Raw genomic sequence first — 16427 nt, 5'->3', positions numbered from 1 at the left:
GTATAGATAACAGGAAAACAAATATTTTTTGAAAGTCTAGTCGGTACAAAGTCCCATGCTAGGCACATTTATAGACAGAGGTTAGCTTCCTGGCAACCATCTGAAGTAGAAACTCTGATCTCTTTCCAGATAAGGAAACGGAGGTTCAGAGTGGATGAGAATTGCTGAATGTGGAAAGTTACTTATTCAACAAATTCACTTATCTGTTTCTTCACTCAAGAACTGGTTAATCACCTACCCTGTGTCAGGCAATGTGCTTGGTGCTGAATAACAGTAGTGAACCAAAGAAAAATAGTCTCGCCCCTTTAGAGTTTACCATCTGGTGGGGGAGAAAAACATTAATCAAATATATATGTATATATGTCTGTGTGGGCATACATATACAGTTGACCCTTGAACTATGTGGGGAGTAGGGGTACCAATGCCCTGCACAGTTGAAAATCTGTGTATAAGTTTTGACTCCCCCAAAGCTTAACTACTAATAGCCTACTGTTGACCAGAAGCCTTACTGATAACAGCAACAGTCAACTAACAGCTGGGCGTGGTGGCTCATGCCTGTAATCCCAGCACTTTGGGAGGCCGAGGTGGGTAGATCACTTGAGCTCAGGAGTCCACGATCAGCCTGGCCAACATGGTGAAACCCTGTCTCTACTAAAAATACAAAAATTAGCTGGGAGTGGTGGTGTGCACCTGTAGTCCTAGCTACTAGGGAGGTTGAGGCAGGAGAATTGCTTGAACCTGCGAGGCAGAGTTTGCAGTGATCCGAGATTGTGCCACTGAACTCAAGTCTGGGTGACAGAGTGAGACTCTGTCTCAAAAAACAAAAAACAACAATAAAAAATCCCCCCCAAAACAAAAACACAATGACAAAAATCAAAAAACAGTCAATTAACACATATTTTGTATGTTATGTATTATATGCTGTATTATATGTATTCTTACAATAAAGTAATTTTGAGAGAATAAAATGTTATTAAGAAAATCATAAGGAAGAATGTTTACCGTTCTTTAAGTGGAAGTAGTTCATCATAAATTTTGTCATCCATGTTGTCTTCTTGCTGAGTAGAGGGAGGAGAAAGGGTAGCGGGAGGGTTTAGTTTTGCTGTCTCAGTGGTGGCAGACGGGGAAGAGGTGGAGGAAGTGGAAGGGGAGGCAGGAGAGGCAGGCACACAAGTGTAACTTTCATTGGAAAAATTTCGAGTATAAGTGGACCTATGCAGTTAGAACCCATGTTGTTCACGGGTCAACTGTGTAGTTATATGTACATGGAGATATAAGCAATGCGTCTTTTGAGAAGAAATTTCTGGTTGAGGTGATTGAGGAATACCCCAGGATCTGCAATCTTGATTGTCCTTTGACCTCTTCCTGGCAGGTTTGTGCCCAGTTTACAGTGTCAGTCAAAAGCTCCAATGTAGTTCCACTGAACATGGGGAACTGCTGTGCTCTGTGTTTGCAGGGAGCACTGTGGGGAACAGGAACAAAGAGGAACAACACGACTGACTCTGGTGGCTGAGAACACTATTCATGCACATGTGTGAGACACCCTTGGTGGGTGCTGTGAAGGGAGGCTGAAGTGCCTGCTGCTTTTTATGGGAGCAAAACCTGAGCTGAGAAATACAGTTTAGTGCTCTTATTCTGTTACTAATTTTGCTCTTTGGTTTTTACAAGGGTGAGTGTTAGCAGAACACAGGCTTCCGGGAGGATGAAGCAGGGCTGCTATGTTGATTCAGACCATGGTACTCCAGAGTTGTGCAGAACACAACCTTGTGACCACCTGGTGGCTCTGTGGGGGTTTGGTGCAGGACGGCCTCTGCAGGGAGGAACAGGATGAAAGCACTGGGCATCAGGAAGGCTCCCAGACAAGTTCAACATTCCCTGAGACCCACTTTTTTCCCTTTATCAATTTGAGAAAGGCTGATCCTGGAAAGTGTGTTATTTCTATTGTGTTTCTGTTTAAGATTTTTGATCACAAGCCTTTACCTTCCCCATTTATCTTCCCTGTCCCCAAACCCCTGATGAGATGCACTTAAGTTAGGGGTGTATCTCAGGACAAGACTACATACTCCCTCCTTAATCTAAAAGGCAGCTCTAGCCTGCACTGGAGAAAAAGAATTGTTCCAAAAATTTAAACAGAAGATTTTTCAATAATGAACAGGAACAAGCTTTGACTTCCCGAATGAGTAGAACTCGAAAGTGTTAGAAAGTTATGGAATAGGACAAAGATCATTTCTGCAGAGCCACAAGGGAGAACGGGGGATCCCATAAAGCAGATTTTCTTGCTACTGCAAGTGTGGTCTACAAACCAGCAGCCTTGGCTTGTCAGAAAAGCAGAATCTCTGCCCTCTGCCCAGACCTGCTGAGTCAGCATCTGCATTTGAACAGAATCCCTTAGTGATTCATAAGTACATTAAAGTTTGAGAATCACAGGTATAGTTGGACAAAATAAAACATTTGATGTTTATATTCTTGGCTTCTGGGCAGAGCAGCTAACTAAGGGAGGCATTTTTGACGTGTTGGTGTATTTTGGGCTGTCAGCTGCTCTTTCTTTCACAGGATCTGGTATCATGCTTGTCATCTTGGTCTCTCAACAGAAAACCTTCAACTATTTATCTGGAGAGACCACAACCCATGCCATTAAAAAGCAGACAGATCTTTGTGTTTGTGAAGGCTCACAATTAATATTTCATAGAGAAAGGATTAATAAAACATTATGCAATTAGCTGCTTCCCTTTAGCAATCATACCTCATTAAGGGAGGTAGGAGTCAGCCAATAGAAACCCCAGCAGCTGGCCTAGGCTCTGACTCAGAACAGGCCTGATGGTTTAGGGGAGTGACAGCCTGATTCTGCCTTGTTTGGAGTAGAATTTTCTCCTGTAAGTGGTGTAATAAGTGGGGTTGACTCTCAGGAGGATAACTTATGGCAGCCACACCTTTATCTGTATTTCCAGCACTTTCTATTAATTTATTCATTACATTATCTTCTGGATACTAGGTACTGTGCTAGGTGATGGAAAAAGAGCATTGGCAAATATCTCCCCTTTCAATGATCCTGGATGCCATCAAAGACTCCTGCTTTTCCTTCAAAGCCCCTTCCCACCTGGCACTACCTTGCGCATCCCGGCATTTCTTTCTGCTAGCCATCCTACCTGCTTGGCTCTGGTGTCTTCCACCCGATGAATATATCACCAGGTGCATTCTGCCCTCTATGGCCCCCTCCTAGCCTTCTTTCTGTCTACCCTGAAGCTGCACAAAAAAGCCCCTTTCTCTTCCATCCTCCCAGTGGACTCTGTCACTCCCTGGGGATAGGTCTTTCCTCCTAACAAAGGGCACAGACACTTTAGTATGTAGTGTGCTATCATCTTTATGGTAGCTCTGCTTGGTTGACACTGTCTGTCTTTCTAGTCTGACAGCCCTGTGTGAGGCTGTGTCTTCGTCTGAGATTAGCATGTTGACATGGTCCTGAGACCCCCAGAGACAGAGCTGACTGCACCTTCTAATTTCCACAGACTGCATTAACTCTTGCCCTCCTAAGAAGACTGTGATCATGAAGAAGCCCAATTAAACATGTGGGATAAAAGAGCATTGGGCTGGGATGTCACGCTTGACAGCCTGACAGGCTACCCACGTGCCAGGTCACCTCTGAGCCCCTCAGAGCTGAGGCAAGAAAACAGGGCCTCAGTGACAGCATCTTCAGAGCCAAAGTGACAGAGGAGGGGATGCTCTTGTCAGCTTTGTTTGATCAACCCATAACAGGCAATCTGGAGGATGCCACCTCTAACACTCTGAAATAAATGAATTAGGAAAGGGAATTATCTGGGTGATTTCTTTTACTCAATAGCCTACTTCATCCCCGTGGATGAGAAGGAGAGGAAGAGTAAGTGAGAAGGGCAGAGAGATATTAGGAAGACTGATTTGACTTGGATCTGATTGTCGTGGTGGTCTTACATTTAGATGGAGAAAATTTGGTCTATGCGCCTCTTACCTCAGCTCAGTGCAGTTGGAATCATCTGACGGTTTTAATAAAAGATGTGATGCAGTCAGGCATGTTTGTTCGGGAGGTCGTTGTAGTGGATGTTGTTGATGCCCCTCCCAAATCCCTTTTTAATGTTGGTGTTCCATCTCCCAGCTGCTGTGAAGTTTTGCTGCAAACAACTCAGAGGTGTCCTCCTTTTTTTAAAAAAATGTCGTTGGACAGATTGAGCTGCCCTGCCTGATAAATGCCATGTCTCACCCCCAACCCACCACCCAGTCAATGGCTAACAGTCACGGGGAGGTAATTTACCTAGTCTCAAAGTGGGACCAGCTTTGGTACAATTAGTGCCGCTAAACTTACCTGAGGGGTCAAACTCAGATCACACTTTGGCTTGGTTTTTTTCCTCTTCCCACCAACCCCTTCTTTCCTTATCTCCCTTCTTTGAGGGCATTTCCCAGTAAATCACTTGAACAAGAATCCCCATCTTAGGTTCTTCTTCTAGGAAGCTCAACCCAAAACCGTTATTATGCACAGAAATGTGAGGACCTAGTACTAAGGAGACAGGGTAGGAGGCTCTGCCATGTTTCAGGCACACAATAAGGCTATGACCTGGGGAAGTGGCAGTGAGAAGAGAAAGAAATGAGAGAGGTGCCAGAGACATCCGAATGAGGCGATATGCCAGGACTCCACATATGACTTGGTAGGGGCTGAAGGAGGAAGCAAACATGACTGATGTTTTAGGTAGAGGTGAAGATAGCACATGTGGTGATACTCACACTAATGGGGAGGAGGATTCTTCACTTTTTCCTTTTCTATCTCTGCAAATGGCAACCACTTCTAGCTCACTTCTCCTGTCCTCCCTGGGCCTGCCTCTGGGCTCCTGCTTCTCTCTCCTCTCTGAGTTGTTTTGGGCTCACAGTTGTTCCCTGCCTGGCAGAGTCTCCATTCCTCAAGTGTGCTACACCTCTCTAATCAGAAGATGATTTCCATGTCTTCGAAACATGTGCTGTATTCTTTATTGTATAGAGGTCTATGTGTGTTTTTTGTATGTAAAGGGAATTTTAAAACATTTGTCACAGAGAAATAGGAATGTTTTTACACTGTTGGTAGTAATGTAAATTAGTTCAACCAGTGTGGAAGACAGTGTGGCGATTCCTCAAAGATCTAGAACCAGAAGTACTATTTGACCCAGCAATCTCATCACTGGGTATATACCCAAAGGATATACATCATTCTGTTACAAAGATATGTGCACACATATATTCACTGCAGCACTATTCACAATAGCAAAGACATGGAACCAACCCAAATGCCCATCAATGATAGACTGGATAAAGAAAATGTGGTGCATATACACCATGGAATATTATGCAGCCATAAAAAGGAATGGGATCATATCCTTTGCATGGACATGGATGAAGCTGGAAGCCATCATCCTCAGCAAACTAACATAGGAACAGAAAACCAAACACCGCATGTTCTCACTTAGAAGTGGGAACTGAACAGTGAGAACACATGGACATAGGGAGGGGAACAACACATACTGGGGTCTGTTGAGGGGAGAGAGAGCATTAGGAAAAATAACTAATGCATGCTGGTCTTCATACCTAGGTGATGAGTTGATAGGTGCAGCAAACCACCATGACACATGTCTAACTGTGTAACAAACCTGCACGTCCTGCATGTGTACCCCAGAACTAAAAATAAAAATTGAAATAAAAAAGTTTGTTGATTAATTAATACCTTGGCTCTTAAAGCTTCCCCAGAACACTGGTGTGCCATAACAAGTCCTCCCTGACTGGGCTGAGGGCTTTACAGTTATATAATGTCATTACCTGCAGACTTTGGTTTCTGGACCATGAAATTATTTCTTTTGCTTATCAACTTTATTGAGAAATAATTTCTGTGAGATAAGCCACATCTATTTAAAGCATATGATTCAATGAGTTTCGTCAGTTATTTGCACTTATAAAACCACCATCACAATCAAGACAGAAGCCCCTTGCATCATTTTTTTGCCTCTTTGCATTCCATCCCACCTTACCTCTGGGCCTACACAGTCATTGCCTTTTTTTTTTGTCACTATAAATGGTTTGTATTTTCTGAAACTTAAACTAAAAGAAGTTGCATTTTATGAAAATGGAATCACCCAGTATGTATTCTTTTATGCTTGACTTCTTTCACTTAGCATGATTTAGGGACTCACTCATGTTGTTAAGAGTATTAACAGTAGTCCATTTTTTAAGTTAAAATTTTCATTTTGACATAATTTTAGATTCATATACTGTTATAAGAAATAATACAGAGGGCCCTTGTGTACCTTTTACCCAGTTTTCCCCAATGGGTACATCTTGCAAAAATACAGTACACTATTACAACTAGGATATGGACAATGGTACAGTCAATCACTATAAGGAAAGAAATCCCTCAGTTGCTCTTTTCTAGCTACATTCACTTTCATCACACCCACTGCCTCTTTTTAAAACAATAGACTTTATTTTTTAGAGCAGTTTTAGGTTCATAGCAAAATTGAACAGACTGTACAGACATATCCCATATGCCCCCTGCCTCCACTGACATGCACAGCTTCCTCCATTATCAACAGCCCCACCAGAGTGGTACATTTGCTACAACTGAAGAACCTATATTGCTACATTGTTATCACATAAAGTTTACAGTTTATATTAGGGTTTATTCTTAGTGTGGTACTGAGGTAGGAGGTGGGACTTGACTCCAGAGGTGAGGATTGGACACTGGACCAAACTGGGGACTAACTAAAACAGGGACTGGGCAAAAGCAGCTTTCCATAAGACATGCCCACTGGTATGCCATATTAGTTTACCATTGCCATGGTAACATCTGGGAGTTACTGCCCCTTTTCATGGCAATGACCTGACAACCCAGAAGTTGCTGCCCTTTTCCTAGAAATTTTTGCATAAACCACTTCTCAATCTACATGTACTTAAAAGGTAGATATAAATATGACTGCATAGCTGCTCCAAGTAACTGAGAGTAGCAGTTGCCTATGGAATATCCCTGCTTTGCAGGAGCAGTCACAGAGCTGTAACACTGACAGACCTGTAACACTGCTGCTGCAATAAAGCTGTTTTTGTTTTTGTTTTTTCCTGCACTATCACCAGCTTGCCCTTGAATTCTTTCCCAGGCAAAGCCAAGAACCCTTGTAGGCTACGTCCCAATTTGAAGCTCGCCTATCCTGTATCAGTATATTCTATGGGTTTGGAAAAATATGTAATGACATGTTTCACCATTATACAGAGTAGTTTCACTTCCCTAAAAATTTTCTGTGTTCTGCCAGTTCATCCCTCCCTCTTCCCTATTTCTGACCCCTGGCAACCACTGATCATTTTATTGTCTTCATAATTTTGTCTTTTCTACAATGTTATATAGTTGGAATCATACAGTGTGTAGCATTTTCAGATTGGCTTCTTTCACTTAATAATATGCATTTAAGTTTACTCCAGATTTTTTCATGGCTTGATAGGTTATTTCTTTTTAGTGCTGAATAACATTTTATTGTCTGGAAGTACCATGGTTTATTCATCCACTCTCCTACTGAAGGCTATCTTGGTTGCTTCCAAGTTATGGCATTTATGAATAAAGCTGCAATAAACATTCATGTGCAGGTTTTTGTGTGGACATAAGTTTTCAATTCTTTTGGGTAATACCAAGGAGCACCATTGCTGAATCATATGGTAAGAGTATAATTACTTATCAGAAACTGCCAAACTGTCTTCCAGGGTGATTGTACTATTCAGCATTCCCACCAGCAATAAGTGAGTTTATTTGTGTCCTCATCAGCATTTGGTATTGTCAGTGTTCTGGATTTGGCCATTTTAATTGGTGTGAATGGTATGTCATTGTTGCTTTAATTTGCATTTACATGATGACATATGATGTGAATCCTCTGTTCAACATGCTTGTTTGCCATCTGTATATTTTCTTTGGTGAGGTGTTTGTTAAGGTCTCTGGCCCATTTTTTAAATTGGGTTGTTTGTGTTCTTATTATTGATTTTGAAGAGTTCTATGTGTATTTGGGATTATAGTTCTTTATCAGGTATTTGTTTAGCAAATATATTCTCCCAATCCGTTGTCTTCTCATTCTCTTAATGGTGTCTTTCACATAGCATTTTTAATTTTAATGAAGTCCAGCTTATCAATTCTTTCTTTCATGGGTTGTGCTTTTGGTGTTGTATCTGGCAAGTTATTATGAAACTCAAGGTCATATCTAGATTTTCTCCTATGTAATTATTTTCTATGTAAATAATTAGAGTTTATAATATTTTACTAAATTTAGATAATACAGAAAAATAAAAATCATTTGCAACCTCTAATGTGACTCCTAAAAAGATCAAAGATACTAGGCCTATAAAAATAATAGATATTTGTGTTTTAAAATTGGACATTCTATAAATACTCTTTTATAATGTATATTTTCCATTTAACAATATATCTTAAGCATTTAAATATGTCATTCAATATTATTAACATGATTTTCATCATTGTACAGTATGCTATCAATACTTATGTTCATTCATTTAGTTTGCCTTGAATATTACGGTATTATAAATAATGCCTCAGTGAAGATTCTAGTACATTATCCTCTAGGGGTTTTATAGTTTTGTGTTTTACATTTAAGTCTGTGATCTATTTTGAGTTAACTTTTGTGAAGGATGTAAGCTCTGTGTCTAGATTAATTTTTTTGTGAGTGTAGATGTCCATTTGTTGTAGTACAGTTTGTTGAAAAGACTATTTTTTTCTTTTATTTCCTTTGTTCCCTTGTCAAAGATCAGTTGACTATGTGGACTTATTTCTGGGCTATTTTGTTCCATTGATCTATTTGTCTGTTCTTTCACCAATTCCACACTGTCTAGATTACTGTTGCTTTTATAATAAGTCTTGAGGTTGGGTAGTTTCAGTTCTTCAACTTCATTCTTCTCCAATATTGTGTAGCTATTCTGTTTTTGTTTTTGTTTTTTACCTCTGTAGATAAAATTTAGAATCAGTTTGTCAATATTCACAAAATAACTTACTGGGATTTTGATTGGGACTGCATTGAATTTATAAATCAAGCTGGGAAGAACAGGCATCTTGATAATTTTTTAGATGGGTTGTGTGCCCCCAGAATTCATATGTTGAAATCCTAACCCCAATGTGGTAGTTTTAGAAGGTGGAGACTTTGGGAGGTAATTAGGTCTGAGGGTGGAGTCTTCAGATGTGGGATTAGTGCCCTTATAAGAAAAGACATGAGTGATTGCTTCCTGTCTCTGCTCTCCAGCATGTAAGGACAAAACCAGAAGACATCAATTTGCAAACGAGAAAGTGGGCTCTCATCAGACGCTGGGTCTGCTGACACCTTGATCTTGGATTTCCCAGCCTCCAGAACTGTGAGCATTATATGTTTTTTTAACCACCTAGTCTATGATAATTTGTTATAGTAGCCTGAATTTACTGGTACAACAATATGGAGTCTTCCTATCCATGAACATGAAATGTATTTCCATTTATTTAGTTCTTGTTTACTTTCATTCAGCAGAGATTTATAGTTTCTCTCATATAGATCTGGTTTATGTTTTGTCAGATTTATACCTAAGTATTTTGATTTTGGGGGTGCTAGTGTAAATGATATTATGTTTTAAATTTTAAATCACCCTTGTTCATTGCTGGGATATAGAAAAGTGATTGACTTTTGCATATTAACCTCATATCCTGCAACCTTACTATAATCACTTATAGTTCCAGGGTTGTTTTGTTGTTGGTTCTTTTGGCTGTTGTGCATAGATAATCATGTCATCTGTGAACAGAAGACATTTTCTTTTTACCTCATCTGTATACCCTTTGCTTTCTTTTCTTGTCTTATTGCATTAGCTAGTACTTCCAGTACAATGTTGAAAATCAGTAATGACAGGGGACAACCTTGCCTATGTTTTTCCTTTTTATCTTAGTGGAGAAGCTTCCAGTTTCTCTCCATTAAGTTTGAAATTGACTGTGGATTTTTGTAGATTCTCTTCAACAATTGTTCCTAGTTTACTGAGGGTTTCTTTTTTTAAATCATGGATGAGTATTCGATTTTGTGAAATGCTTTTTTTGCATTTAGTCATATGTTCATGTGACTTTTCGTTTTTAGCCTATAAATGTGATAGAGTACATTAATTGATTTTTGAACATTGAAACAATGTTCATTGCAAAGCTTTGCATACTTGGGATAAATACCACTTGGTCATGGTGTATAATTCTTTTCATACATTGTTGGATTTAATTTACCAATATTTTGTTGAGGATTATTGCATCTATTTTCATGAGAGATACTGGTCTGACATGTTTTTTTCTCTCAATACCTTTTCTGGTTTTGGTATTATGGTAATACTGGCCCTATCAAATGAGTTAGGAAGTATTCCCTCTCCTTTCTATCTTCTGGGAGAGATTGTAGATCATTGTATAATATATTCCTGAAATGTTAGGGAGGATTCACAAGTGAACACATCTGGGCCTGGTGCTTTCTGTTTTGAAAGCTTATTAATTTTTGATTCAATTTCTTTAGTAGGTATAGGCCTATTTGAGTTGTCTATTTCTTCTTGTGTGAGTTTTGGTAGATTCTGTTTTTCAAGGGATTGGTTCATTCCATCTAGGTAATCAAATTTGTGAGCATAGAGTTGTGCATAGTATTCCGTGCTTATCTTTTTAATTTCCACAGGTTCTGTAGTCAAGTTCCCTTTTCATTTGTGATATGAATAATTTTGTTCTTTCTTTTAGTTCCTTAGTTAGCCTGACTAGAGGTTTATCAATTTTATTGATCTTAAAAAAACAGCTTTTGGTTTGGTTGTTTCTTTTCTATTGGAATCCTGTTTTCAATTGTATTGATTTATGCTCTAATTTTTACTGTTTCTTTTCTTCCTCTTACTTTAGATTTAATTCGTCATTTCTTTGTACTTTCCTAAGGTGGAAGCTTAAATGATTAATTTTAGATCTTTACTCTTTTTAATGTATGCAATCAATGCTATAAATTCACTGTAAGCATTGCTCTTGCAACATCTCAGAAATTTTGATAAATGTTTTCATTTTCATTTAGTTAAAATATTTTAAAATTTCTCTTGAGATCTTTTCTTTGACCCATGTGTTATTTAGAAGTGTATTATTTAACCTCCTAGTATTTTAGTGTTTAGTATTTTACATTCTAAAATATCATTCTGTTATTGATTTCTTACTCAATTCCATTATGGTCTAAGGGCAGACACTGTATAATTTTTATTTTTAAAAATTTGTTGAAGTGTGCTTTATGACCTAGAATATAGTTTATCTTGATGAATGTTCCATATGAACTTGGAAGAATGTGCTGCTGATGTTGTTGGATAAAATAGTCTATAGATATCTATTACATCCTATTGACTAATAGTGTAGTTGAGTTCAACTATGTCCTTACTAATTTTTCACCTCCTGAATCTGACCATTTCTTTTTCTTTTTTTTTTTCAATACAGAGTGATGCTCTGTTGTCCAGGCTGAAGTGCAGTGGTATGATCTTGGCTCACTGTAACCTCCGCCTCCCAGGTTCAAGCAATTCTTCTGCCTCAGCCTCCTGAGTATCTGGGATTACAGGTGTGTGCCACCATGGCTGGCTAATTTTTGTATTTTTAATAGAGATGGGGTTTCACCATGTTGGCCAGGGTGGTCTGAAACTCCTGACCTTATGATCTGCTCATCTCAGCCTTCCAAAGTGCTGGGATTATAGGCATGAGGCACCATGCCCAGCCTCCTTTTTACATTTTTTTGAGACAAGGTCTTGCTCTGTCACCTGACCATTCCTGATACAGGAGCGTTAAAATCTCTAGTAATAATGGATTCGTCTCTTCATTCTTGCAGTTTTGCCTCACACATTTTGATGCTCTGTTGTTAGGTCATACATATTGAGAATTGTTATGTCTTCTTGGATAATTGGCCCTTTACCGTTATACAGTGCCCCTTTTTATTCCTAATAATTTTCCTTGCTCTGAAGTTCACTGTCTGAAATTAATATAGCTTTCTTCTGATTAGTGTTAGCCTGGTATATATTTCTTCATTTATTTACTTTTTCTTTCTCTTTTTGTTTTGAGATAGCATCTCACTCTGTCATGCAGGCTGGAGTACAGTAGAGTAATCATAGCTCATGGTAGCCTTGAACTCCTGGGTTCAAGTAATCCTCCTGCCTCTGGCTTTAGAGTAGCTGGGACCACAGGCACACACTACCACACCCAGCTAATTTTTTGTAGAGGCTAGGTCTTGCCGTGTTTCCCAGGCTATTCTCAAATTCCTGCAATCAAGCAATCCTCCTGTCTCAGCCTCCCAAAGTGTTGGGATTACAGGCATGAGCCACTGTGCCCAGTCATCAATTTACTTTTAATCTATATGTTTCTTTATATTTCAAGTGAGTTTCTGGTAGACAACATATAATTTGGTCTTGTTTTTTGATCTACTCTGACAATCTCTGGTTTTTGATTGGTGCATTTAGACCATTGATGTTTGAAGTGTTTGTTGATATAGTTGGAGTAATATCTAACATATTTGTTACTGTTTTCTATTTGGTGACTTACTTTACCCTTATTTTTGTCTTTCACTGTTTTCCTGTCTTTTGTGGTTTTAACCCTTTTCCCATTTGCCCTGAGAATACTTGGTGGTGGTGCTTGCAGCTGCAGTATTTAACCTCATAATCTTGCCTTGAAATGTCTTGCATTTATTATTATTTTTTCATCACTGTAGTATATCAACTTTGGAAACAAAAGTTATTGTATTCTATTTATAGCATTTTGGTTTTAGTAGTGGCATTTCCATTTACAAAATAGAGTAATTCTCTGTTGTTGACAATGTCAGATCCTAGAAAATGTAGCATTCCTGTGCATGATGTCAACATTGCTCTTGAGCAATTATTGACCAAAGATTCATTTGATAAATGTTATTTTGCTGAGATAGATGATTCTGATAATTTAGACAATCTGATGTAAGTTCTGTTTAGAAATAACTCCAAGAACAGTTTTTATATTTTATTTTCACATTGAAAATCAGTCATATTTGCTTCAGCCTCAAAAAGTGTGTTTATATAAAATACAGCGAGAGCTGGCAGTGAGTTGCACATTTTTTTTCCTAAACAAGAAAAGGGTTAATTGAGCATTTTATATGATTCCAATATTTTTTCTTTTTAGCATGTCAGTCTAGTTCTCTTTTCAATTTTTTTAAGTGATTGCCCTAGAGTTTACAATATCTGTTTACAACTAATCCAAGTTCACTTTTAAATAACGCTATACTAAACAGAGGGAAAATGGCAGACAGGAGGCAGGGCTAACTTGTAGCTCCCACTTGGATGGACAGAGCAATGTGTGGAGACTCATATTGTAAATTTTTGTTCCAACAACTATTGCAGGAAAATACCAGGAAAGCTGAGAGAATCCACAGACCTTTGAAAGAAGCAGGTTGCTCCTGCAGGCCTCGGGAGACAGCATGAAAACCGTGAGTTCTCAAAGTACGAAAAGGGGATTATCCACTCCTGAGCACACACCTTCATTGGGAAACCTAAAGATCCAGATCACAAAAAAAGGATTTGACCTTACCTGCAGCTGAGACAATTTTAGAGAGCCAAGTGAAATAAAGGGGTAGAAGAAGCAGTGGAAGAGCCATTCCCAGGGAAGCCATTTCTGACTTTGCTTCACAGAGGTAACTGGGGACGACTGCCAGAGGAACTAGGAATAGACCATAGAGAGAAAATTCCAGCTGAACTTTGTAACAGTTTTGATTGAATGTGAAGTTTCCTGGATAGAAAGGGTGAATCAAGAGAGCAGACATAGCACAGAAGCCGTGGCAGGTGGGGAGGCCTGAAACCTGACAGCCCTGCTTGCTTGCTTTCTCAGCTGGGAGGCTGGTAGCCTAGGGCAAGTTCTCAGCCCTGCTCACTAACTGCCTGGAAATAAACTTGGTGCTGTTGGTGGGGCATGGTGGGAATGAGACCAGCCTCTTGGGATGTATGGGAGCTGGATGAGGTTGGTAACTGCTGGCTCCCTGTACTTCCCTGCCAACCTGTGAGACACAGAAAAGGCAACCATAATCCCCCTGAGAATATAACTCCATTGACCTGAGGACCACACCCACATCCCCCATAGCAGCTGCAGCAAGCCCCACCCAAGGAGAGTGATCTCAGACATGCATAACCCTGCCCCAATCTATGGGTCCTTCTCTATCTGCCATGGTAGCCAAAAACAAGGGACACAATCTCATGGGAGCTCTAGGGCTCTGCCCATCACCTGATTCTCCCTATACCACAGCAACTGATACTCTCTTGAAAGCACTACCTCCTGTCTGGAGGCCAACCAATGCAAAACTAATGCAATAAACAAAATTACAACTAAGGACCCTCACAGATTCCCATTTCATTCCCCTGCCACCTCCACTGGAGCAGATGCTGGTATCCATGGCTGAGAGACCTGAAGACAGTTCACATCACAGGACTCTGTGCAGACATTCCCCAGTACGAGCCTGGGAGCCCAGTAGCTTTTCTAGGTGGCTAAATCCAGAAGAAAAATAACAATCACTGCAGTTTGGCTCTCAGGAAGCCCCATCCCTAGGGGAAAGAAGAGCAAACTACATCAAGGGAGCACCATGTGGGGACAGAAGAATCTGAACAGCAGCCCTTGAGCTCTAGATCTTCCTTCTGAAATAGTCTGTTCAAATGAGAAGGAGCAAGAGAAGCAATTCTGGTAATATGACAAAACAAGGTTCTTTAACACCCCCAGAAGATTACACTAGGTCAGCAGCAGTAGATCCAAACCAAAAAGAAATCCCTAAATGCCAGAAAAAGAGTTCAGAAAGTCAATTATTAAGCTAATCAAGGCAGCATCAGAGAAAGGTGAAGTCAAATTTAATGAAATAAAAAAAGATACAAGATATGAAGGGAAAAATCTTCAGTGAAATAAACAGAATAAATAAAAAACAATAATAACTTCTGGAAATGAAGGACACACTCAGAGAAATGCAAAATACACTGGAAAGTCTCACTAATAGAATCGAATAAGCAGAAAAAAGAACTTCAGAGCTCAAAATCAAAGACAAGGTTTTCAAATTAACCCAATCCAACAAAGATGAAGAAAAAAGAATAAAAAAAAGAACAAAGCCTCCAAGAAGTTTGGGATTATGTTAAATGATGAAACCTAAGAATAATTGGTGTTCCTGAAGAGGAAGAGAAATCTAAAAGTTTGGAAAACATATTTGAGGAAATAATTGAGGAAAACTTCCCTGACCTTACTAGATATGCAGACATCAAAATACAAGAAGCTCAAAAAACACCTGGGAAATTTATCACAAAAAGATCACCTAGGCACATAGTCATCAGGTTATCTAAAGTCAAGATGAAGGAAAGAATCTTAAGAGCTTTGAGGCAAAGGCACCAGGTAACCTATAAAGGAAAATCTATCAGATTAACAGCAAATTTCTCAGCAGAAACCTTACAAGCTAGAAGGGATAGGGGCCCTATCTTTAGCCTCCTATTTTCAGCGAAGAGACAATTTTTGGCCAAGAATTTTGTATCCAGTGAAACTAAGCTTCATAAATGAAGGAAAGATACAGTCTTTTTAGACAAACAAATGCTAAAAGAATTTGCCACAACCAAGTCAGCACTACAAGAACTGTTAAAAGGAGCTCTAAATCTTGACCCAAATCCTTGAAATATACCAAAATAGAACCTCCTTAAAGCATAAATATCACAGGACCAATAAAAGAAACACACACACACACACACACACACACACACACACACACACACACACAACCAAGGTATTCAGGTAACAAATAGCATGATGAATAGAATAGTAATTCACATCTGAATACTAACATTGAATGTAAATGGCCTAAATGCTCCACTTAAAAGATACTGAATGGCAGAACAGATTAAGAATTCTCCAAGCAAGTATCAGCTGCCTTCAAGAGACTCATCTAACACATAATGTCTCACATAACTTAAAGGGGTGGAAAAAGATATTCCATGCAAACAGATGCCAGAAGTGAGCAGGAGTCACTATTCATGTATCAGACAAAACAAACTTTAAAGGAACAGCAGTTAAAAAACACAAAGAGGGACATTATATAATGATAAAAGGACTTGTCTGATAGGAAAATATCACAATCCTAAATATATATGTACCTAATACTGAAGCTCCCAGATTTATAAAACAATTACTACTACACTTAAGAAATGAGATAGACGGAAACACAATAATAGTGGGGGACTTCAATACTCCATTGGAGGCAGTAGACAGGCCATCAAGACAGAAAGTCAACAACAAAACAATGGATTTTTTTTCAGAACATTCTACCCAACAATTGCAATGTATACATTCTATTCATCAGCACATGCAACATTCTTCAAGATAGACCATATAATAGGCTACAAAACAAGTCTCAACAAATTTAAGAAAATTGAAA

This window comes from Rhinopithecus roxellana, chromosome 1 (assembly GCF_007565055.1).
Source record: "Rhinopithecus roxellana isolate Shanxi Qingling chromosome 1, ASM756505v1, whole genome shotgun sequence".
Lineage (NCBI taxonomy): Eukaryota > Metazoa > Chordata > Mammalia > Primates > Cercopithecidae > Rhinopithecus > Rhinopithecus roxellana.
This window is presented reverse-complemented; position numbering follows the sequence as displayed.